Genomic DNA, 25,805 nt, shown 5'->3' with positions numbered 1-25,805 from the left:
CTTTGATGAATCTATGTATCGGAGGATATGAACCATAGAAAAGTTGGAATACAGTAGATATTACACCATGAATTTAGAATCAGTTCACAACAGTACCTAAGTGGTGATTTATTTTCTTATACTAACGGAGCTTACGAGTTTTCTGTTGAGTTTTGTGTTGTGAAGTTTTCAAGTTTTGGGTAAAGATTCGATGGACTATGGAGTAAGGAGTGGAAAGAACCTAAGCTTGGGGATGCTCAAGGCACCCCAAGGTAATATTCAAGGACAACCAAGAGCCTAAGCTTGGGGATGCCCCGGATGGCATCCCCTCTTTCGTCTTCGTTCATCGGTAACTTTACTTGGAACTATATTTTTATTCATCACATGATATGTGTTTTGCTTGGAGCGTCATTTTATTTTATTTTGTTTTGCTTGCTGTTTGAATAAAATACCAAGATCTGAAATTCTTAAATGTTAGAGAGTCTTCACATAGTTATATAATTATTCAACTACTCATTGATCTTCAATTACTTCCTCTGTACCGAAATATTTGTCGTTGGGAGTTTATAGTACAAAGTTCGGCACGTACAATTGTTTTTCCTGTTTCCTAAACTACCCTCCCACCTCGTTCACTCTCGCGCTCACTCGCCCACTCTGTCTTGCCCAGCCGAATCCCTAGCTTGCATCGTCGGTGCCTCTCCCTCGCCTGCGTTGCCGGCTCATCTCCCTAGCTCGCGTCGCCGGCGCCTCTCCCTCCCCCACGTCGCCTGCGCCTCTCCCTCCCCCGCTTCGCCGGCGCCTCTCCTTCACCCGCGTGGCCGACGCCTCTCCATTGGCTCCGTCGTCGTCGCCAAGATCTCATTTTTATTCTCCGGCGGCTGATCCCTAGTGCGGCGGCTCGATCTGGAATGGCTTTCGTCCACTCCAACGCCGTGTGGTACGTCACCCTTTCCTAGCTCCCTCGCTGCTGCTCATCTGGACTTGATTTGATCCACCCACCCCGTCTCTTCTCCCTCCTCTCTCTTCATGGAGGGTCCCTCCTCTCTCTTCCCCTCCCTCCACTCTGCTGGTTGGTTGGACGGAAGACCACCGCTCGTCCGGCTTTGCTTCTTCCACCGCTGCTCCCCTCCCATCATAGTGCCAGAGACGCTGTGCCAAGGACGGAAGGTATCACCCTCCACCCTATTTGCTTGCTTGCTGCAACTTATCTTCAGAGACGATAAAACTGCAGAAATCTGAAACTGCAGAAAACTACATAAATCTTCAGAGACCCTTCTTCAGAAACTGTTATTCTGGCGCAGTTTGTACAGATTTGGAAATTGAGATCTGCTTGTATTGTCATAATTTTCAGTTTGTAAAATTAGAGTACTGCAGAGTTTTACTGCCAAAACTGTATCCACTATAAAAACTGAAAATTTGAAACTGAAATAAAATAAGCTTTGTCACTCTGATGCTTTGACTAAAATAAAATAAAGTTTATCACTATCAAAATTGTCTAAATGGGCCTCAAGCAATGAAATTTGGCTGGTCTCACAGATTTATGGGACCTCCACATCTTCTCCTGTGATATCCTGTGTGTAATTGAATGTGCTAAAGCATGGATTAGAGATTTGTAGTGATCTCCTGTAGCTTCTTCGGACTTGATTCACTAAATTCAATAAAGCATGGAGTAGAGATTTATGTGCATCTTCTTTGCTTATGGAAGGATGTACAGTATGGAGTATGGAGTACTTTATTTCTGTGAATGCAAGGCTTGGCGGTAGAGATTTGTGCAACTTTTTCAGGATAGTGTAGGAGTAACATTTTTCTGTTAATCAAGATAAACTGAAATCTTTTCCTTTAAGTAAAACTAAATGTAACTTCTTTCTATTAATCAAGATAAACTGAAATCTTTTCCTTTAACGCAATTAAAGTTCAGGAGTAATTATGTCAGTGTAACTGTGTAACTCAAGTTCATTTAAAAATTTAGTTAACTGATTTGGTACTCCTGTTTTTTCACACCTGTTTATTGATGTTCTTTTGCACCTGTTTCTGCTATACTCCTACTCACTATTTTTGGTACTGCAGAAACCCAACTTCCTTACAAGTCTCATGGAGTAGTAGTGCAATCCATGCATGGATTAGTAGTGCGAACCAGCACTAGTAGTGGTGCAAAGTCTCATGGAGTACTGTGGTGCTGAATTTGTATGAATTTACTATGATGATGACAATATTCATACTAATTCAACAAAGCACCTTACTGAACATACTCAATAATGTTCTGTGTATAAATTTACTGTGATGTTGACAATATTCATACCAAGTCTCATGGAGTATAAATTTGGCATTAAAATGGAGTAAATCAACCATTTTCATACTGACCATACAATGCTTGTTGTGAACATTTGTAAACTGACCATATATGTCAAGTTAATAGTAAATGGAGTAACTCACCTACTGTTGTTGCTATTCCTGTGATCAGTTGATCTTGTTGTTGTTGCTGTTCACACAATTGATCTTGCTATTGTTGTCGTTCATGCGATCAATTTTCTGCTGTCCAAATAAGCAACTATGCTGCGGAGCATTCAGAGTAACAGTTTGCTCGAGTGTGATCTTCAAAATCTGACCACAATTTACTTGATGAACAGCAGAGGATCAAGTTGAAGAACCAAGTACTCCAATCAGCAGATCACTCCAAGCTGGAGTACCAAGCAGCTGTTACTCCAATCACTCAAATACGAAGAATACAGGTATCTGCAGCAGTTACTCTCTTTTTGCACTTACGAGGGATGTCAAAATTTCAGTTCAAAATCACTCCAATCTTGCGGGATTTTCACGCAAAATTTCAGGTCTCCAGCCAGGCGAAAGGGATACTACTGGCGGCAAGCGATGAACACCATGGAGCAGCGGCGGACTTCACTACCTCAGGGGATCAACAACCAGCTATACCACGATCGGAGCCAAAATCAAGCAGCGGAGCAGCAGAGGATTGGAGCTGTGGATCAATTTGAGAGGAGCAGCAGTGGATTGGAGCTATGGATCAATTCAAGAGGAGCGGTAGTGGACAGGAGATGTGGATCAATTTGGGAAGGACGCCGGCGCTGTGGCGGATGGCATACCAGCGGTTGATCGACCTCAGGCTCTCGATTGGAGCGGAGGAAGGCGGCCGGCGGGGAAGGACGCCGGAGCTGCAGCGGAGGGTGAAGGAGCTGAGGACGCCGGGGGTGCGGGGCGGATGGCGGATGGAGGAAGACGACGATCATATTTCAAATTAGGGGTAGTTTGGTACATTTTCCCGTTTTCACCTGGTCAGAATAATCCCCCAACGACAAATATATCGGTATAGAGGGAGTATATCTTTTGGGTAGTTTGTCATTTGCTCTAGTGCTTCACTTATATCTTCTTAGAGCATGACGGTAGTTTCATTTTGAAGAAATTGTTGATCTATCATGCTTCATTTATATTATTTTGAGAGTCTTTTAGAACAGCATGGTAATTTTCTTTGGTTATAAAATTAGTCCTAATATGATGCGAATCCAATATGGGTATAATAAAAACTTTCATATAGAGTGCATTGAATACTATGAGAAGTTTGATACTTGATGATTGTTTTGAGATATGAAGATGGTAATATTAGAGGCATGCTAGTTGAGTAATTGTGGAATTGAGAAATACTTGTGTTGAGGTTTGCAAGTCCCGTAGCATGCACGTATGGTAACCGTTGTGTAACAAATTTGAAGCATGAGGTGTTTCTTTGATTGCCTTCCTTATGAGTGGTGGTCAGGGACGAGCGATGGTCTTTTCCTACCAATCTATCCCCCTAGGAGCATGCGCGTAGTGCTTGGTTTTGATGACTTGTAGATTTTTGCAATAAGTATGTGAGTTCTTTATGACTAATGTTGAGTACATGGATTATACGCACTCTCACCCTTCCATCATTGCTAGCCTCTTCGGTACCGTGCATTGCCCTTTCTCACCTTGAGAGTTGGTGCAAACTTCGCCGGTGCATCCAAACCCCGTGATATGATACGCTCTATCACACATGAGCCTCCTTATGTCTTCCTCAAAAACAGCCACCAACCTACCTATTATGGCATTTCCATAGCCATTCCGAGATATATTGCCACGCAACTTTCCACCGTTCCGTTTATTATGATACGATTCATCATTGTCATATTGCCTTGCATGATCATGTAGTTGACATCGTATTTGTGGCAAGGCCACCATGCATAATTTTTCATACATGTCACTCTTGATTCATTGCCCATCCCGGTACACCGCCGGAGGCAGTCATATAGAGTTATATCTTGTTCTAGTATCGAGTTGTAATCTTTGAGTTGTAAAATAAATAGAAGTGTGATGATCATCATTATTAGAGCATTGTCCCGTTTAGAAAAAAGAGATAGAAGGGACAATGCTACTATCCTTTTTCCACAGTTGTGCTTCAAAGCAGCACCATGATCTTCATGATAGAGAGTCGCTTATTTTGTCACTTTCATATACTAGTGGGAATTTTTCATTATAGAACTTGGCTTGTATATTCCAACAATGGGCTTCCTCAAATGCCCTAGGTCTTCGTGAGCAAGCAAGTCGGATGCACACCCACTTAGTTTCTTTTGTTGAGCTTTCATACATTTATAGCTCTAGTGCATCCGTTGCATGGCAATCCCTGCTCCTCGCATTGACATCAACTGATGGGCATCTCCATAGCCCGTTGATTAGCCGCGTCAATGTGAGACTTTCTCCTTTTTTGTCTTCTCCACACAACCCCCTCATCATATTCTATTCCACCCATAGTGCTATGTCCATGGCTCACTCTCATGTATTGCGTGAAAGTTGAAAAAGTCTGAGAATACTAAAGTATGAAACAATTGCTTGGCTTGTCATCGGGGTTGTGCATGATAAGAGCATTTTTGTGTGACGAAAATGAAGTATGGCCAAACTATATGATTTTGTAGGGATGAGCTTTCTTTGGCTATGTTATTTTGATAAGACATAATTGCTTGGTTAGTATGCTTGAAGTATTATTATTTTTATGTCAATATTAAACTTTTGTATTGGATATTTCGGATCTGAACATTCATTCCACAATAAAGAAAATTACATTGAAAATTATGTTAGGTAGCATTCCACATCAAAAATTCTTTTTTTATCATTTACCTATTCGAGGACAAGCAGGAATTAGGCTTGGGGATGCTTGATACGTATCCAACGTATCTATAATATTTGATTGTTCCATGCTATTATATTATCCATCTAGGATGTTTTATATGCTATTTTATATGATTTTTGGGACTAACCTATTAACCTAGAGCCCAGTGCCAGTTTCTGTTTTTTCCTTGTTTTTGAGTATCACAGAAAAGGAAAACCAAACGGAGTCCAATTGACCTCAAATTTCACGGAGTTTATTTTGGGACCAGAAGATGCCCACGGAGTATCGGAGATGGCCCAGAAGCGTCCCGAGGCACCCACGAGGGTGGGGGGCACGCCCTACCCCCTGGGCGCGCCCCCTACCTTGTGGCCGCCTCGGAGACCCCCCTGACTTGTTCCCGATGCCAATACCTCTTATATATACCCAAACTTCCAGAACATAACCTAGATTGGGAGTTCCGCCGCCGAAAAACTCTGTAGCCACAAAAAACCAATCGGGGCCCTATTCCGGCACCCTGCCAGAGGGGGATCCCTCACCGGTGGCCATCTTCATCATCCCGGCGCTCTCCATGACGAGGAGGGAGTAGTTCACCCTCGGGGCTGAGGGTATGTACCAGTAGCTATATGTTTGATCTCTCTCTCTCTCTCGTGTTCTTGATTTGGCATGATCTTGATGTACGGCGAGCTTTGCTATTATAGTTGGATCTTATGATGTTTCTCCCCCTCTACTCTCTTGTGGTGGATTGAGTTTTCCCTTTGAAGTTATCTTATCGGATTGAGTCTTTAAGGATTTGAGAACACTTGATGTATGTCTTGCGTGGGATACCCGTGGTGACAATGGGGTATTCTATTGATTCACTTGATGTATGTTTTGGTGATCAACTTGCGGGTTCCGTGACCTTGGGAATCTATGCATAGGGGTTGGCACACGTTTTCGTCTTGACTCTCTGGTAGAAACTTTGGGGCACTTTTTGAAGTTCTTTGTGTTGGTTGAATAGATGAATCTGAGATTGTGTGATGCACATCGTATAATCATACCCACGGATACTTGAGGTGACATTGGAGTATCTAGGTGGCATTAGGGTTCTGGTTGATTTGTGTCTTAAGGTGTTATTCTAGTACGAACTCTAGGATAGATCGAACGGAAAGAATAGCTTTGTGTTATTTTACTACAGACTCTTGAATAGATCGATTAGAAAAGATAACTTTGAGGTGGTTTCGTACCCAACAATAATCTCTTTGTTTGTTCTCCGCTATTAGTGACTTTGGAGTGCCTCTTTGTTGCATGTTGAGGGATAGTTATATGATCCAATTATGTTATTATTGTTGAGAGAACTTGCACTAGTGAAAGTATGAACTCTAGGCCTTGTTTCAACGCATTGCAATACCGTTTTCGCTCACTTTTATCATTAGTTACCTTGCTGTTTTTATATTTTTAGATTACAAAAACCTATATCTACCATCCATATTGCACTTGTATCACCATCTCTTCGCCGAACTAGTGCACCTATACAATTTACCATTGTATTGGGTGTGTTGGGGACACAAGAGACTCTTTGTTATTTGGTTGCAAGGTTGTTTGAGAGAGACCATCTTCATCCTAGGCCTCCCACGGATTGATAAACCTTAGGTCATCCACTTGAGGGAAATTTGCTACTGTCCTACAAACCTCTGTACTTGGAGGCCCAACAACGTCTATGAGAAGAAGGTTGTGTAGTAGACATTAGAGCGCGCTTTCCTATTTTGAATCCAAATTAGCACTGATAATGAACTGCTTGGATGAGTCGCCAGGAACAAAGTCAACTAGCTTGGTGTCGTCTGCCGACTTAAACATCAACAAAGGGTCATGCTATGTGGTTGGCTTTTTTAAAGATGTCATATTCGCCGGCATTATCCTTGTAAAACTTCAACTCCTCTGTCGCACAAACAGACTCAGCATAAGCAGCATCGCCTTCTTCACACTCCATGGCTACTTTGCGACTCCCATGCACTGTTATAGTGCCCTTGTGACCTGGCATCTTCAGCTGCAAATAAACATAACAAGGCCTTGCCATGAACTTAGCATAAGCCGGCCGCCCAAACAGAGCATGATAAGGGCTCTTGATTTTAAACACTTCAAAGGTCAACATCTTAGGTCTGGAATCATAATCATCTCCAAAGTCAACCTCCAGAGATGTTTTACCAACCGGATATGCCGACTTGTGAGGCACCACACCATGAAAAACTGTATTCAATGACTTAATATTTTTGTCAGTCAATCCCATGCAACGGAAAGTATCATAGTAAAGGATATTGATGCTGCTGCCTCCATCCATGAGCACCTTGGTGAATTTGTATCCTCCAACCTGAGGCGCCACCACCAGCGCCAAGTGACCCGGATTATCAACCCGGGGCGGGTGATCCTCATGACTCCACACAATGGGCTGTTCAGACCATCGCAAGTAACGGGGAACCGCTGACTCAACGGCGTTCACTGCTCTTTTTTGGAGCTTCTGATCCTGCTTTCATAAACTTGTGGTGAAAATGTGGTACTTCCCACTATTCAACTACTTCGGGTTACTCTGATAACCAGATTGCTGCTGCTGATTCCCCTGATTGTTCTGTTGGTTGTAACCACCCTGATTACCTTGGCCTTGAAAACCGGAACTAGAACCGCCACCATCGTAACCCGGACCGTGAGAGCCGGAACCTGAGCCGCCGACCGGCCCATGATTGTCTTGAAAAAAATTGGAATTTTTGTACTCCTTCATAATAAAGCAATCCTTCCAGAGGTGAGTGGACGACCTTTCCCATGTACCACGCCTTGGACAGGGCAGATTCAGCTGCCGCTCAAGATCGAAACCTGCCCCCCCCCCAATCCGTGGAGGTGGTTGTATTGGTGTTAGCCACAAAATCCAAATTATTATCAGCTTTGCGCTTACCGTTGCCTCCCTGACTCGTCGGGTTATGTTGCTGCCCTATGGTACTGCTACTCTTCTTTCCATTTCCCGGCTTTTCATCAGACTCGGGGTCCTTGGTACTATCAGAGTCAGCATACTTAACAAGAGCCGCCATCAGCTCCCCCATGTCACTGCAGTGGCGCTTGAGCCGCCATAACTTCTGCTTAAGGGGCATAAAACAACAATTCTTCTCTAACATCAAGACTGCTGAGCCGGCATAAATATGATCCGATGAATGTAGGATAGTCGAGACCCGGCACACCCAATGGGTCGTTGACTCGCCTTCTTCTTGGACACAGGAATCCAGATCCACAATCGACATAGGCTGCTTGCATGTATCTTTAAAATTCTGGATAAACCGAGCTTTTAACTCGGCCCATGATCCAATGGAGTTAGCAGGCAGCCCTTTCAACCAAGTGCGGGCCGTCCCTTACAACATCATCGTGAAGTACTTAGCACATGCAGCATCGTCAACATCCAACAGCTCCACTGCCATCTCATAACTCTCAACCCAAGCTTGAGGGGGTAAGTCAGCTGTGTAGTTAGGCACCTTACGAGGACCCTTGAAATCCTTAGGCAAACGTACGTTACGCAAAGCTGGCACCAAACATGGCACTCCCAAGGTTCTGGAGGTTACCCCTGTCTCCACCGAAGTTCTTAGATAAACTAGAGAACGTTGATGAGCCCCTTACTGAGCCGCCAGATCGACTTCCTGACGTGCTCTACCCTGATCCACCAGATCCTGAGCATTAGCACCACCGCACGCCAGGTTATGTCCACGAGGCTGGTTACGGTGTCTGTTACTGCTTGAAACGACTGGTGAGTCAATGTGCCTGCTATAACTCTGGATCGGGCGAGGGGTTGAGTGAATCCTCTCTCGACTGTAAGAATAAGCATCCTGTTGTACCCGTGCTGTCTGAAGAAGCTCTCTAGCCCTCCGTGTTTCAATTGCAGCTGGAGACTCGCCTTCAACTGGGAGAGCCGCCAACCACGTCGCCACAGTGACCATATTATCCAAAGGGTTAGAATAATGAACCGGTGGTGTCGGCACATACTGTGGCGGGGTATTATTTAGACGGGGCGGGTCTGTTGCGCGTGGCTGAGCCAGTGTTCCACCCCCAGGTGCCTCAACCATTCGGGTTAACTTCTGATGTTAATAATGTTGTCAGAGTGTCCAACAAGCCGGACAAGACCTGAGCCGGCGGGCGCACAGGGCCTCCTGCCCCGGCCGCCGTTGCCGCCGCTGACCCGGAAACCATCACTGCTGCAGTAGTAGAATTCTGCCCTGACTGTGTACCGGCCATGAAAATTGAAACCCAGTTTGGCGGCTCACAGGGGTCCGGAATACTATCGCCATCGGAACAGCCCCCAAGCATGCCATCTTGCAGTTGATACAATGAAGTAGTCTCGCCCGTGGATGACTCACCATCAGAATAGGTGGCCGTCTCTCCGCCAGACACAGATCCTTCCTCAAATTCCGCCCCATGGATGAATCCAACGAAGGCGTGCTTCATGGCGGGTTGAGCCCGGGCGGGTCGTGCATGCTGAGCCATCTCGATGATGTCGGTGCAGATGTCCGGCTCAGGGCCCGGTTCGCCGATCTTTCCGATGAAGACGTGAATCTTGCCGAAGGGGACCCGGTACCCATACTCGATTGAGCCGGCCTCGGGGCCCCAGCCCGCGTCATCGATGTAGAGCTTGCCGCGGCGACTCTTGGTCATCCGGCACTGTAAGTACTCGAAACCACCGTGCGCTGGCCCCATGGTGGGCACCAACTGTCGTGGAAATGTCACGGCAGATGTCCTAGCAGAAGGACTTAGTCGTGGAGCCATCGCAACAGGGTTATCTTAAAGGGGTTAAACGGGACAAAGGACACAAGGAATTTATACTGGTACGGACCCTTGCGGTGAAGGTAAAGGCCTAATCCAGTTTGAGGTGGTATTGCTTATGTCTCGATTACCAGGGAGCGAATACGCTTGACCTAGCTTTGATCTGTTGTTTCTTGTCCTAACTCACCGCCGGGTCGTCCCTTTATATACACAGGTCGACGCCCAGCGGCTTACAGAGTCCCGGTCGGCTCATAAACAACGTGTCCGGCTCGGTGACTAACTGTACATGCCTTATAATACAAGTTACACATATATGGCGGTTTACACTTGTTTGGGCCTTAAGTCGCCTTTGGGCTTCAGGCCCTCGATGAATCTGCGTAGTGAACTACCGTCTTAAGCATCTTCATGGGCTTTGTCTTGATGAACCACCAGGGGCTTAACCCGGCCCCTCCTGGGCGAGTTAAACCCAATAGTTATATCCCCAACACGTACCGTGGACTTTGTCTTTAGTATGCCTCCGTCCTTGTCCATGGTATCTTTAGTGCGTCGTTATGTACGCGCGGTACGTATGCCGCTATCCATCTGGGGTTGTGACGGAGGCCGGATTGCTAATCTAGCTCTAGACGAGCCGGACTATCGTTCTGTGGGGGAAGACTGGACTCGTTTTATTGTGTCCGGGGGCTTGACTGCCGAAGTAGTATTCGGTTGACAAGGCCACCATGTGCTTCGGCTGCGAGGGCCGCGGTATGCTCCTCAGTACGGAGGGAGCGCTCCATGTTTCCATTAACTGTAATAACGCCGCAGGGTCCAAGCATTTTGAGCTTTAAGTAAGCGTAGTGCAGGACCGCATTGAAGCGGGCGAAGGCGGTTCTCCCGAGCAGTGTGTGATAGCCACTACGGAAAGGGGTGATATCGAAGATCAAGTCTTCGCTACGGAAATTATCCGGCGAACCGAAGACTTCCTCCAGTGTTATGGACCCTGTGCAACAGGCCTCAACGCCGGGTATTACTCCTTTAAAGGTAGTTTTAGTGGGCTTGATCCTTGATGAATCGATACCCATCTTGCGGGCAATGTCCTGATAAAGCAGATTAAGGCTGCTATCGCCATCCATGAGGACGCGCATGAGATGGAATCCGTCGATAATTGGGTCGAGGACCAATGCTATCGAACCTCCATGACGGATACTGGTCGGGTGGTCTCTGTGATCGAAAGTGATCGGACAGGCTGACCATGGGTTGAATTTTGGGGCGACTAGCTCTATGGCATAGACGTCCTTTAGTGCGCGCTTGTGCTCCCTTTTGGGGATATGTGTAGCATATATCATATTCACTGTTTTTACCTTGGGGGGAAATTTCTTCTGTCCCCTGTGCTCGGGGGGTGAGGCTCTTCATCATCGTCCTTGCTGGGCGGCCCCTTCCCCTTATGTTCGGCGTTTAGCTTGCCGGCCTGTTTAAAGACCCAACAATTTTTGTTGGTATGATTGGCAGGCTTGTCAGGGGTGTCATGAATCTGGCAAGGCCGATCGAGTATTCTGTCCAAACTAGATGGACAATCCTTGTTTCCTTTGAATGGCTTCTTTCGCTGACCGGGTTTAGAGCCACTGAATCCGGCATTGACCGTCATGTCTTCGGTATCTTCGGTATTGCTTCAACGCTTGTGTTTGTTTCGTCGTGGCTTGTCGTTGCCATCTCTGGCTTCGGAGGTGCCAGGGTCGCTGGTGCTATTGCTTCTACGAGCTAGCTAGTTATCTTCTCCCGCACAGAAGTGGGTCATAAGTGCGGTAATGGCTGCCCTGGACTTTGATTTTTCTTGGCCGAGGTGTCGGGCAAGCCACTCGTCTCGGACGCTGTGTTTAAAGGCCGCGAGGGCTTCGGTGTCCGGACAATCCACAATTTGGTTTCTTTTAATTAAGAACCTGGTCCAGAGTTTCCGGGCTGATCCTCCAGGTTGCTGGACTATGTGACTAAGGTCATCGGTGTCTGGAGTCCGAACATAGGTACCTTGGAAGTTGTCTCTAAAGGCAGCTTCCAAGTCTTCCCAACTACCAATAGAGTTCTCTGGGAGGCTGTTTAACCAGTGCCGTGCTGGCCCCTTGAATTTTAGGGGAAGGTACGTGATGGCGTGGAGGTCATCGCTGCGAGCCATGTGAATGTGGAGAAGAAAATCTTCGATCCATACTGCGGGAGCCGTCGTACCATCGTAGTATTCAATTTTCATGGGCTTAAACCCTTCTGGGAACTGGTACTCCATCACCTCATCGGTGAAGCATAAGGGGTGTGCGGCGCCTCTGTATCAGGCGAAGTCGTGGCGCAGTTCGGATGAAGTCCGTGTGCGGTTTTCGACCCGGGTGAGTTTGTGCCTGTCGCGCCAGGCCTGGTGGCCGTCCTCTCGTGTTGGAGCATGCCCCCTTGATCCATAGATTGATATTGTCTGACCGACTCTATTGTCCAGGTCCTTGCGTAGGTCGTAGGTATAGCCTGGGGCCGCTGCCTCCTTGCCTCGATGGCGGGGTGGCGCGGGCTGGTGTTCGGCGTGAGTAGCCGGTCTGTCTCGTCCATGTGGTGGTCGGTCAGGTTCGTCAGCAGGTTTATCCTTTGGCGGTATTGGCTAAAGGACCTCGTCGTCAAATTGTGGTAGTAGCTTGCGCTTCGGGTAGCTCTTAGTTGGGCATTCGAGGCTGTATTCCTCGGCTGCCAGGACTTTGGTCCATCTATGATTGAGTGTATCCTGTTCAGCTTGAAGCTACTGTTGCTTCTTTTTTAGGATTCTTGCAGTGGCGATTAGCCGGCGCTTAAAGCGCTCTTGTTCGAGGGGTTCCTCTGGCACGATGAAGTCTTTGTCGCCGAGGCTCACATCCTCCTCGGAGATCGGTAGATAGTTACTATCCTCCGAGTCCTTGTTCCCGACCGAATCGTCGGGGTTAACTTGCCCATCCTCCCAATCATCATGTTCGGATGTTGGCTCGACACGGGCTTCGGGGTCTTTGGCATTCTCCGGAGTGTTATTGTCTCCGGTGTCGGTATTGCTGACTTTTTCGCGAGGCGATTTTAAGCGGCGCCGCTGACGTCGACGCTTTGGAGGTGCTTCAGAAGGCTTGTCCTCAACCGGATCCTTCTTGCCATCGTCGTCATCCTCTTTGGGTGTGTCCGCCATATACACATCATATGTGGAGGTGGCCGTCCAACGTCCGGTAGATAGCGGGTCTTGGCCGTGTTCGTCTCCGGCATTGTCGTCCATGTCGTCGATGCCTTCGGAGGCGTAGTCCAGCATGTCAGTTAAATCTTCGACAACGGCTATGAAGTGGGTGGTGGGTGGGACGTAAAATTCCCTGCTTTCAGCCCCTAGTCCGGGCTGAGCAAAGTTCGGAGGCGATTCCTCTGTAATGGCGAATGATCGCATTAGGTCCAGATCCTCGTTTAAGAGCGAGGTTTGGACGTGGATGCGTGGGTCCGCGGGGCTGGCCGATGTGAGAGCCTCCTGACCCTGCCTACTTGGCGCGGACTCCGAGAGTTCGGATCTGGAGTTCGGGGGCGAGTCCGGCCTTTCAATGATAGGGGCGTCCTGGACTGATTCCAAGTTCATCGTGGACATATTTGCCTCCGGATCCTCGATAAGGTGATTTGCAATGGAGAGTCCGGTGGGTTCCGAACTCCCTTCTTCTGATCTGGTGGTTGGCTCCGGATCTGAGGCCAGAGCCGTGGTGGGGGCCGCGAACCCTTCGAAGATCAAGTCTCCTCGGATATTAGCAACATAATTTAGGTTCCCGAAACGGGTCTGATGACCAGGGGCTTAGCTGTCGATCTGTTCGAGGTGGCCAATCAAGTTCGCACGTAGAACGAAGCCACCGAATACAAAGATCTGGCCGGGGAGGAAAACTTCCCCGGAAACGGCATCGTTGTCGATGATCGAACGAGCCATCGAGCCTTCTGTCGACGACACAGTGGAACTCTCAATGAAAGCACCAACGTCGGTGTCAAAACCGGCCGATCTCGGGTAGAGGGTCCCGAACTGTGCGTCTGAGTATCGAAGGTAACAGGAGACAAGGGACACGGTGTTTACCCAGGTTCGGGCCCTCTTAACGGAGGTAATACCCTATTTCGTGCTTGATTCACTTTGATGAGTATAGGGGTTACAAGAGTTGATCTACCTCGAGATCGTAACAGCTACACCCTAGATGTCTAGCCTGTATGATTATGATTGCCTCTATGGACTAAACCCTCTGGTTTATACAGAAATCGGAGGGACCTAGCGTCGTATAGAGTCGGTTTACAGAGAAAGGAAACTTTTGAATGCCAAGCTTGCCATCCACGCAAAAGAGAGTCCCATCCGGACACGGGAGAAGGCCTTCTATCTTGTATCTTCACGGCCCATCAGTCCGGCCCATGTCACATAGCCCGGACGCCCGGGGACCCCCTAATGCAGGACTCCCTCAGTGGGTAAACAAATTACTGTTGGGCAATTGATAGAACTTCGAATAATCATGACGATATCCAGGCAATGATCATTATATAGGCATCACGTCCAAGATTAGTAGACCGACTCCTGCCTGCATCTACTACTATTACTCCACACATCGACCGCTATCCAGCATGCATCTAATGTATTAAGTTCATGGAGAAATGGAGTAATGCAATAAGAACACTGACATGATGTAGACAAGGTCTATCTATGTATAGATAGACCCCATCGTTTTATCCTTAGTAGCAACGATACATACATGTCGGTTCCCTTTCTGTCACTCGGATCAAGCACCATAAGATCGAACCCACTACAAAGCACCTCTTCCCATTGCAAGATAAATAGATCAAGTTGGACAAACAAAACCCAAATATCGGAGAAGAAATACGAGACTATAAGCAATCATGCATATAAGAGATCAAAGAAACTCAAATAACTTTCATGGATATAAAAAGATATAACTGATCATAAACTCAAAGTTCATCAGATCCCAACAAACACACCACAAAAGAGTTACATCGTATGGATCTCCAAGAGACCATTGTATTGAGAATCCAGCGAGAGAGAGAAAGCCATCTAGCTACTAACTACAGACCCAAAGGTCTACAAAGAACTACTCACGCATCATCGGAGAGGCACCAATGGTGGTGGTGAACCGCATCTGAGATGGTGTCTAGATTGGATCTGGTGGTTCTGGACTCTACGGCGGCTGGATGAATATTTCGTCGATTGCCTTTAGGGTTTCTGGAATATTGGGGTATTTATAGAGCGAAGAGGCGGTCCGGGGGCACCCGAGGTGGGCACAACCCACCAGGGCGCTGGGCCTCCTGGCGTGCCCTGGTGGGTTGTGCCCCCCTCGGGGCACCCCAGGCGCAGCCAGTGCCCGTTGTGTTCCTTCTAGCCCATAAAAATTCTCTGTAAAGTTTCGGGGCATTTGGACTCCGTCTGATATTGATTTTCTGCGATGTAAAAAACTTGGAAAAAACAGCAACTGGCACTTGGCACTATGCCAATAGGTTAGTACCAAAAAAGATATAAAATGACTATAAAACATCCAAGATTGATAATATAACAGCATGGAAGAATAAAAAATTATAGATACGTTGGAGACTTATCAGCATCCCCAAGCTTAACTCCTACTCGTCCTCGAGTAGGTAAGTGATAAAACAGAATTTTTGATGTGGAATGCTGCCTAACATGTCATATCATATTTCTTTTCTTCATAGCATGGACATTTGGACTTTTAGTTGTTCAAAGCAATAGTCTAGTTTTGACATGATCATTTAGATACTCAAGCATATCAACAAGCAACCATGTCTTTCAAAATATCAACGCTAAAATAAGTTACCCCTAGCCCATCATGCTCAACCATTGATCCATTCATGAAACACACTCGAATATTAGCTACACCCAATACTTAAGTACAATCATATTGCCTCCTAGTTGGTGCTTTTATAAGAGAAGATGGAGACTCAAAAAAATAAAAATTGCATAAAGTAAAAGGAAAGGCCCTTCGCTGAGGGAAGTAGGGATTTGTAGAGGTGCCAGAGTTCAAAGCGAAAAACTTAGAGATAAAAACATTTTGGGAGGTGTATCCATCCCACTAACGAAAACGACTTAGAGTTCCCAACACTTTCCATGCTAGATATATCATAGCCGGTTCCCAAACAGAAAATAAAGTTTATTCCTTTTTCCACCGTACTTTCACTTTCCATGGCTAACCGTATCCACGGGTGCCCTCCAAACCAACACTTTCCAAGGAATTATTATTTGACAACATAAAGTAAATTCATTTTTTAACATTTCAGGACTGGGCATCCCTAATACCTTTGCCTTACTCGTGCAATGACAAGTCAATAAACACTCATCGTGAGAATAACACATCTAGCATGGAAAATATTAGCCCCCCCTCACCGCTCCGCGAGCAAAACAAATACACAAAAGAGAAGTTCATTTTGAAAATTAGAGATAGCACATGCAAATTTGCTTAGAACGGCAAAAGAATACCGCATATAGGTAGATATAGTGGACCCATGTGGCAAAACTAGTTTAAAGGTTTTTGGATGCACAAGTAGAGATCATACTTAGTGCAAAATGAAGGCTAGCAAAAGATTGAGAAGCGACCAACCAAGAAACGGATAATCTCATAAGCAAGCATTAAGCATAAATAACACCGAATAATGGACCACAAGTAGGATACAATTTCATTGCATGACTATTGACTTTCGTACTTGCATATGGAATCACAAACCTTAACACCAATATTCTTACTAAAGCATAATTACTCATCAACATAACTCACATATCACATCATCATATCTCAAAACTATTACTAAGAGTCAAGTTTATTTTGTCCAATGATCTTCATGAAAGTTTTTATTATATCCTTCTTGGATATCTATCACTTTGGGACTAATTTTCATATGTTGCTTTTCATAAGCTCAAACAAATATAAGTGAAGATCATGAGCATAATTTTTTTCTGTCTCTCAAATTATTTGAAGTGAAGCAAGAGACAATTTCTTGAAAAATACTAAAGCACACCATGCTCAAAAAGATATAAGTGTAGCACTAGAGCAAGTCCATAGCTCATAAAAATTTAAGTGAAGCATAGGGAGCAATTCTAACAAGTCATGACATAATTTTGGCTCTCTCAAATAGGTCTGTCCAGGAAGGATTGATGACTTAAAACACAAAAACAAGCAAAGATTCATATCATACAAGACGTTCCAAGCAAAACACATATCATGTGACGACTAAAAATATAGTTTCGAGTAAAATACCGATGGTCGTTAGAAGAAAGAGGGGTGCCACCCGGGGGCATCCCCAAGCTTAGTTGGTTGCTCATTTTTGGATAATAGCTTGGGATGTCGGGGCATCCCCAAGCTTAGGCTCTTTTATCCTTCCTTCATCCATCGTAAGATAACCCAAAACTTGAAAACTTCAATCACACAAAACTCAACAAAACCTCCGTGAGATCCGTTAGTGCAATAAAGCAAACCACTAATATAAGTACTGTATCAAACCAATTCATATTTTGTTTTTGTATTATATCTACTATATTCCAAATTTCTATGGCAAAAACTCATCAAAGAAAAGCATAGAGCCATAAAAATAAGCACACAACACAAAGAAAATAGAATATGTCAAAACAGAACAGTCTGTAGAAATTTGACTTTGTCGAAAACTTCTGGAACTCCAAAAATTCTGAAAAAATAGGACGACCTGAGCAATTTGTATATTAATCTTCTGCGAAAAGAATCAGTGCAAAAGCACTTTCTGATAAAAAATGAGAATTATTTTCGTGAGCGCAAAGTTTCTGTCTTTTTCAGCAAGATCAAACAACTATCACCCAAGAAGATCCTATCGGTTCTACTTGGCACAAACACTAATTAAAACACACAAAACAAAATCATAACAGTAGCATAATTTTTCTCACACTCAAGAACAGAAAGCAGAAAGCAAAAATAAAATTTATTCATTGGGTTGCCTCCGTACAAGCGCTATAGTTTTACGCCCTTAGCTAGGCATAAAGTAAGGATCTAAGTTTTGTCATCTTGGTTCATGATCCATAAGATGCCCTCATGATTGATTCATAAGGTGGCTTAATTATTGTTTTAGGAAAGTTTTCCATACCCTTCCTCAAAGGAAATTGGAACTTAATATTGCCTTCTTTCATATCAATCACGCCACCGATAGTGCGTAAAAAGGTCTACCAAGAATAATTCGACAAGACGGATTGCAATCAATATCAAGAACAATAAAATCTATGAGCACATAATTACTATTTGCAAGAATAAGAACATAATTGCTTCTTCCCATAGGATTTTTAATAGTAGAATCCGCCAAGTGGAAATTCAAAGAACATTCTTCAAGATTAGTAAGACCAAGCACATCACATAAAGATTTCGGAGTTGTAGAAACACTAGCACCCAAGTCACACAAAGCAAAACACTCATAATTTTTAATCTTGACTTTGATAGTAGGTTCCCATTCATCATGCAATTTTCTAGGAATTGAAACTTCCAATTCCAATTTTTCTTCAAAATCTTCCATCATAGCATCAACAATATGTTTAGTAAAAGCTTTTATTTTTTCATAAGCATGGGGTGAATTTATCATGGATTGCAACAAAGAAATACAATCAATCAAAAAACAACTATCATAATTAAAGTCTTTGAAATCCAAAAGAGTGGGCGCATCACTAGTTAAAGTTTTGACCTCTCCAAACCCACTTTCATCAATTTTCTCAACAAGATTTTCACCCTCCGAAATATTGGGACTCCTTCTACCTAAAGTTGAATCTTCTCCAGTACCTTTTTCATCAATCTTAACTTTACTAAACAAGGAATCAATATAAGAAACACCAATCATTTTAAGATCTTCATCACTTTTGCAAAAGAAATCAGTAGAAAAAGCTTTTTCTAAAAAATCTCTTTTAGCTCTAAGCATAGCGGTTCTTTTCGTACTTTCATCCATAGAAACAAATTGATTCATATACTTTAGGCACAAAAAATTTCATCTTGAGATTTTCCACATCATGAGCAATTCTATCAACACTTCTAGACAAATCATCAATCTTACTCAACTTTTCTTCTATAGAGGTGTTGAAAACTTTGTGTGTATTGATAAATTCTTTAATATTATTATCAAGATCAGAGGTGTTCCTATTATTATTATAAGATTGATTTCCATAAGAATTACCATAATTATTATAGGAATTACTAGGAAAAGTCCTAGGATAAAAATTACCTCTATAAGCATTGTTATTGAAATTACTTCGAGAGATAAAATTCACATCTATGGCATCATTATTTTGCTCAATCAAAGTAGACAAAGGCATATCATTAAAATAAATAGGAGCACTTTTACTAGCAACCAATTTCATAAGAGCATCAATTTTTTCACTCAAACACTACTGCAGGATGCTGCTAACGCGACACTACGATCAGAGACCCTGGGACGAAACTGTGTGCGATGCAATAATCGCAAACGGTGGTGTAAAAGAACCGTCAAAAAGGTGAAAAACATTTGCGATGGCGGAGCCACCAAACACGGTTTAGATTTTAGTTGCGTGTGCGATCCAGGGCATATGGTTCAGTCCAATGAACTGTTTGTGATGAGGCGGAACAAAAGAAACGGGCAGCCTGATGAAGGCGTGTGCGATATAGAGCATACGGTTCACTCGAATGAACTGTTTGTGATTAGGAAACACAAAAGAAACGGTCAGCCAGATCAAGGTGTGTGTGATTGAGGGCTTTCAGAAGGATTAACTGTTTGCGATTAGGAAACAAAACAGAAATGGGTTAGGTAGATCAATGTGTCTGCGATTGATGGCATACACTTCACATGGATGAACTGTTTGCGATTAGCCACAACAAACTGAAACAGTTAGATAGATCAACGTGTGTGCGCTAGACGGGCACACACATTCTAATTAAAAGAAGCGTGCGCGATGGTAATAACAAGCGCGCACGATTGTTGGAACAAGACGTGTGCTGACATTGCCTATTGCGGTGCACCCTATGGTGCAAACACCACGTACGCGGCCGAGAAGGCGTACGTGCCCACGTTACGCCTTTCGGGAATAGTGCCGCACTTATAACCGTCAGTAAATTTTGAGCATGCCTCCCGTCACAATTTTTTTAGAAGAACAGGGAGGCCGCGTCCCGTCACATTCCAAATTGCAAACCTGTTCACATCAATCAAAACCTAAACGGTTCCCACTTAGGAGTGTATTACTATGCGGTTATAAATACTACTACTCCAAGATGACTGCACATTCCTCCTCAACTCCACATCCACAAAAAGTCAAAAACAAACAAGTCATTCATCATCGTTCCCTTGCGTCCTCCATGACCAGCGTGAGTTCTGGGTCGAGAGATTGCCACCAGGGAGAGGCGAGCCTGGAAGCGGAAGCACAATAGATGTCCCGCCTCGCCGCGAAAGCAACCAACATGTCCCGCCGCACGGTCGTAGCAGCAGAGAGGTCCCACCGCGGCGCCGAAGCAGCACGGAGATCCCACCGGACTGTCGATGCAGCAGACTGGTCCGGCCGCACCGTGGAAGCAGAAGAGATGTCCCGACGCGCCGCGAATGCAGCAAAGATGTCCTCCCGTGCCACGGCGGCCTGGGAATATGTCTCGCGGGCAGGCGAGGACTCTTACAGGCGCATGCGTGCCCTCGTCCTTAGGCAGATGGATCAGATCTCCAAGTGGGCGAGGTTGCAGAATGACCCGAAAGCCTCGTTTGAACAGTCTACCAACGTCATCCGACAACTAAACGAGAGCAATGCGAAGCTCCAAGCCTCGCGTGACCTGCTAAGGGCGAAGATCGTCGGAAGTGCGGAGCAGCAGGAGCTGACCACTGCCTTGTTGAAGAGGACCGGCGTCATCGTCGAGAAACTTATGGTCGAGAATGCCATGCTGCGCATCGAGCGCAGAAGGCTGGTGGAGGAATCCATGGATGCTCTCAAGAAGCATCTTGAGGACAAGAAAGAGCTCCTCGCCGCTCGCCGCAGAGACTAGTTCCCACGGCCTGCAGCAAAGCATCAAGAAAGTAGAGATCAGCGAGCCAGATCGTTGTCTTCCTTCTTCTTTTTCCCTTGTGTATTTCGGGCGTTGCCGCATGTGGCTTTTTTTAATTATGTTTCTAAATATGTAAGACAATTATTATCCAGTGTCTCGTCCTTATATTCATCATGCTTGCTATAAGTCGCACTCGATGCTATATAGGTCCGTCGGATCTTACATCAAGATCCGTGCAAAACTTTCTTTTTCAGATTTTCATTTTTCTCTCTTAAATCTCAGCCCAGTGAGACATATAGCCATGCAGTAGAACAGGTGCTCGGACGCCATTAATGAAGACGTTGGGACGGAGGTGTGCGACGGGTAGCGGTCAAAGAGCTCTCCTCCCGATGAGCACGCGCAGGGGTCTGATCACACGCCTCTCGTACTCAAATAGCTACCCCGAACGGCACCTCCTAGCCAATAAAAAAGGGGACGCGTGGCCGCATGTAATTGGTAAGTAGAACACCCACGGTTTCAATAATACTTGTTTTTCCGATTTGTAATGTGATAACACTTGTTCCAAAATGACTTTGTTGATTGTTAATGTGTGCGCCTTCACACTTCACAAATCGGACAGAAAAATTACCACAGCATGTTGGTGCCATGTCATGACACCATGCCAAGTTTCATGATTTTCAGGCGTGTTTTGGAATTAAACGAATTAAAAAACCAAGTTTCTCAATCTTTCCGGCCGAGCCACGAGGCCCAGATGTTTGAATTTCACTCCCATCTCTTGCACGGGACCTAGAAATTCACCCAAGGACACACATGTGATTTTTCAAACAACTTTGGTGCACTAGAGCCTGTGCTTGTAGTTCAAATTTGAATTATGTACATTAAATGCCTAGAAACTCAATTAATGTATAAAAAGGCCAAACGAACCCGAAATAATTCCAAAATTTAGCACGATACTTCTATTTGGTCTAATCTGCCTGTGTAAAAAAATTAAGGCAGGAGAAGGTAGTGTACGTATGTCGTTTCGCACACGGAGGTGACAAGTTCCCTCTCGGAACCACAAGCCTTGTTGAGGGAAGCTCCGGTTTGCAAAAAGCTTACACCAAAGCTTCTCCCAATTCGGCCAAAAAAATTACCGCAGCATGTTGGTGCCATGTCATGACACCATGCCAAGTTTCATGATTTTCAGGCGTGTTTTGGAATTACAGGAATTAAAAAACCAAGTTTCTCAATCTTTCCGGCCGAGCCACGACGCCCAGATGTTTGAATTTCACTCCCATCTCTTGCATGGGACCTAGAAATTCACCCAAGGACACACATGTGATTTTTCAAACAACTTTGGTGTACTCGAGCCTATGCTTGTAGTTCAAACTTGAATTATGCACATTAAATGCCCAGAAACTCAATTAATGTATAAAAAGGCCAAACAAACCCGGAATAATTCCAAAATTTAGCACGGTACTTCTATTTGGTCTAATCTGCCTATGTAAAAAAATTAAGGCGGGAGAAGGCCGTGTACGTATGTCGTTTCGCACACGGAGGTGAAACGTTCCCTCTCGGAACCACGAGCCATTTTAAGGGAAGCTCCGGTTTGCAAGAAGCTTACATCAAAGCTTGTCCCAATTCGGCCAAAAAATTACCACAGCATGTTGGTGCCATGTCATGACACCATGCCAAGTTTCATGATTTTCAGGCGTGTTTTGGAATTACAGGAATTAAAAAACCAAGTTTCTCAATCTTTCCGGCCGAGCCATGACGCCCAGATGTTTGAATTTCACTCCCATCTCTTGCATGGGACCTAGAAATTCACCCAAGGACACACATGTGATTTTTAAACAGGTGCACTGGAGCCTGTGCTTGTAGTTCAAATTTGAATTATGCACATTAAATGCCCAGAAACTCAATTAATGTATAAAAAAGGCCAAACGAACCCAGAATAATTCCAAAATTTAGCACGGTACTTCTATTTGGTCAAATCTGCCTATGTAAAAAAATTAAGGCAGGAGAAGGCAGTGTACGTATGTCGTTTCGCACACGGAGGTGACAAGTTCCCTCTCGGAACCACGAGCCTTCTTGAGGGAAGCTCCGGTTCGCAATAAGCTTACACCAAAGCTTGTCCCAATTCGGCCAAAAAAATTACCGCAACATGTTGGTGCCATGTCATGACACCATGCCAAGTTTCATGATTTTCAGGCGTGTTTTGGATTTACAAGAATTAAAAAACCAAGTTTCACAATATTTCCGGCCAAGCCACGATGCCCAGATGTTTGAATTTCACTCCCATCTCCTGCATGGGACATAGAAATTCACCCAACGACACACATGTGATTTTTCAAACAACTTTGGTGCACTGGAGCCTGTGCTTGTAGTTCAAATTTGAATTATGCACATTAAATGCCTAGAAACTCAATTAATGTATAAAAAAGGCCAAACGAACCCGAAATAATTCCAAAATTTAGCACGGTACTTCTATTTGGTCTAATCTGCCTGTGTAAAAAAATTAAGGCGGGAGAAGGCAGTGTACGTATGTCGTTTGGCACACGGAGGTGACACGTTCCCTCTCAGAACCACGAGCCTTCTTGAGGGAAGCTCCGGTTTGCAAGAAGCTTACACCAAAGCTTTTCCCAATTCGGCCAAAAAAATTACTGCAGCATGTTGGTGCCATGTCATGACACCATGCCAAGTTTCATGATTTTCAGGCATGTTTTGGATTTAACTGAATTAAATAACCAAGTTTCTCAAACTGTCCGGCTAAGCCACGATGCCCAGATGTTTGAATTTCACTCCCACCTCTTGCATGGGACCTAGAAATTCACCCAAGGACACACATGTGATTTTTCAAACAACTTTGGTGCACTGGAGCCTGTGCTTGTAGTTCAGATTTGAATTATGCACATTAAATGCGCAGAAACTCAATTAATGTATAAAAAAGGCCAAACAAACCCGGAATAATTCCAAAATTTAGCACGGTACTTCTATTTGATCTAATCTGTCAGTGTACAAAAATTAAGGCGGGAGAAGGCAGTGTATGTATGTCGTTTCGCACACGGAGGTGACACGTTCCATCTCGGAACCTAGAGCCTTCTTGAGGGAAGCTCCGGTTTGCAAGAAGCTTACACCAAAGCTTGTCCTAATTCGGCCAAAAAAATACTGCAGCATGGTGCCATGTCATGACACCATGCCAAGTTTCATGATTTTCAGCTGTGTTTTGGATTTACAGGAATTAAAAAACCAAGTTTCTCAATCTTTCCGGCCGAGCCACGACACCTAGATGTTTGAATTTTATTCCCATTTCTTGCATGGGACCTATAAATTCACCCAAAGACACACATGTGATTTTTCAGCAAACTTTCGTGCATTGGAGCATGTGCTTGTAGTTCAAATTTGAATTATGCACATTAAATGCCCAGAAACTCAATTAATGCATAAAAATGCCAAACAAACCTGGAATAATTCCAAATTTAAACAGGACACTCATGTACTAGTTGCATGTTCACTGTACGTAAATGTTCTAGCAATTCAAACACCATCCTTTCCCTCTGTAATACCATTTTGTCTTTCGAAACATAATGAAAAAAATCAGGTATACCACAAACAGTTTACAAGAAAGAATCGTGTGGGATGCGATATAAAATATCTTGGCGCACCGTCTTGTCTGGCTTAAGCAGGAAGCTTCGTTGTCTACAGTCCACCGCCCTCGCTTGAACCACACTTACGCGCCAGTTTCTCGCGGCACCGAGTGATTTTTTTTGCCACCATGGAAATATCTATCTCCCCACCCCCTCCCTCCTACCAAAAGCCACATTTCCACTATTCCTCCTTGCTTTACAAGTTCAAACCTTCACTGCTGCTTACTGGCAGCTCAGCCTCCTCGCCGGCGACCCTTCTTCTTGCAGCGCCGCCTCCTCGCCGGCAACCCTTCTTCTTGCTGCGCGGCCTCCTCGCCGCCGACCCTTCTTCTTGCTGCGCGGCCTCGTCGATATGGTCAGGTAATCCACACCCCACCCACACCATCCTCCTCCTTTCCCGTCCCACATGCCCCGACCGGCGGAGCAACACCTTCCACCAAATTCACTACCCCCTCCTCCAATTAAGCGCCGCTCACAACCATTTTACATGTAGTATAACGTGGAGCTGAGTAGCATGCGGCCGCACTCGCAAACGAGCTCGCTATGGCTGCCATGCGTGTCGACCGCCAGATCTTGGAGGAGCACCTTGTCTTCGAGGCCACCGTCGACACCGCCACGCGGTTGTCTACTGTAAAATACTGTTCGTGATGTTTTCTCGAGGCCACCGCCAGTGCCTTCTAGTGATTTGTCCTCTATAATGTTAATATGCAATCTGATGTTCAGTTAACAGTTTGGTCCTCTAGAATGTAATGTTCAGTCAACACTTTGGTCCAACAATTGCTACATTTTGTAGTACTGTTCTCAAGCATTCTTTGTTTTGTTAACTGTCTTATCTTCTAGTACATGTTACTATTCTGCAATGTCGTGCTCAGTTAACTATTTTGGTTCATTAGGTCTGCTGTCCATTTAACTGTTTGGTTCAGTTCTGCAATTTGATTTTCATTTGCTGTGGGTACAATTTTGTATTGTTATGCATGTGACACCAATCGAATTTGGCCGTACTCAATACATATTCTACTGATAGTATGGTAACTCTCAGTTAACCTGGTCAAGATCTTCCTTATGTGTGTTGCAGGGAAACAATAGGAGACACTGCGGTTTACCATCGAGGTTTGTTCAAGAAGGGTCCTTTGGCTAATAGCACATTATTGTGCAGTTGCAGGAATCATTCTAATATTTAGGTTTCTTACAATTTGGTCTTGCACATATACGTCCTGCTGTCAGAGGCTTAGACACACTATTCGACCCATTTTGCATATGGGGAAATGAGATGTCCATGAATATTAGTCAAGTCAAGAAACTCAGAAAGATTGTTAG

The 25,805-nt window shown here is 44.8% G+C and overlaps 1 long non-coding RNA gene across 3 annotated transcripts; it reads left to right on the top strand.

Moving 5' to 3' along the window:
- The first annotated feature begins 572 nt into the window (after positions 1-572).
- Positions 573-3,443, top strand: LOC109737801 (uncharacterized). Of its 3 annotated transcripts, none has more exons than XR_012181547.1 (3): positions 573-916; positions 2,047-2,708; positions 2,808-3,443. It is a non-coding gene; the product is annotated as an uncharacterized lncRNA (long non-coding RNA). The 3 variants fall into 3 exon arrangements; XR_006662285.2 differs by having other exon boundaries at positions 573-1,146; XR_012181546.1 differs by having other exon boundaries at positions 584-1,146; positions 2,610-2,708.
- The last annotated feature ends 22,362 nt before the right edge of the window (positions 3,444-25,805 follow it).

The sequence above is a fragment of the Aegilops tauschii genome, chromosome 4 (genome assembly GCF_002575655.3).
Source record: "Aegilops tauschii subsp. strangulata cultivar AL8/78 chromosome 4, Aet v6.0, whole genome shotgun sequence".
Taxonomy (NCBI): Eukaryota; Viridiplantae; Streptophyta; class Magnoliopsida; order Poales; family Poaceae; genus Aegilops; species Aegilops tauschii.
Note: the sequence above shows the minus strand (reverse complement) of the source record. Positions and strands in the feature narration are given on the sequence as shown.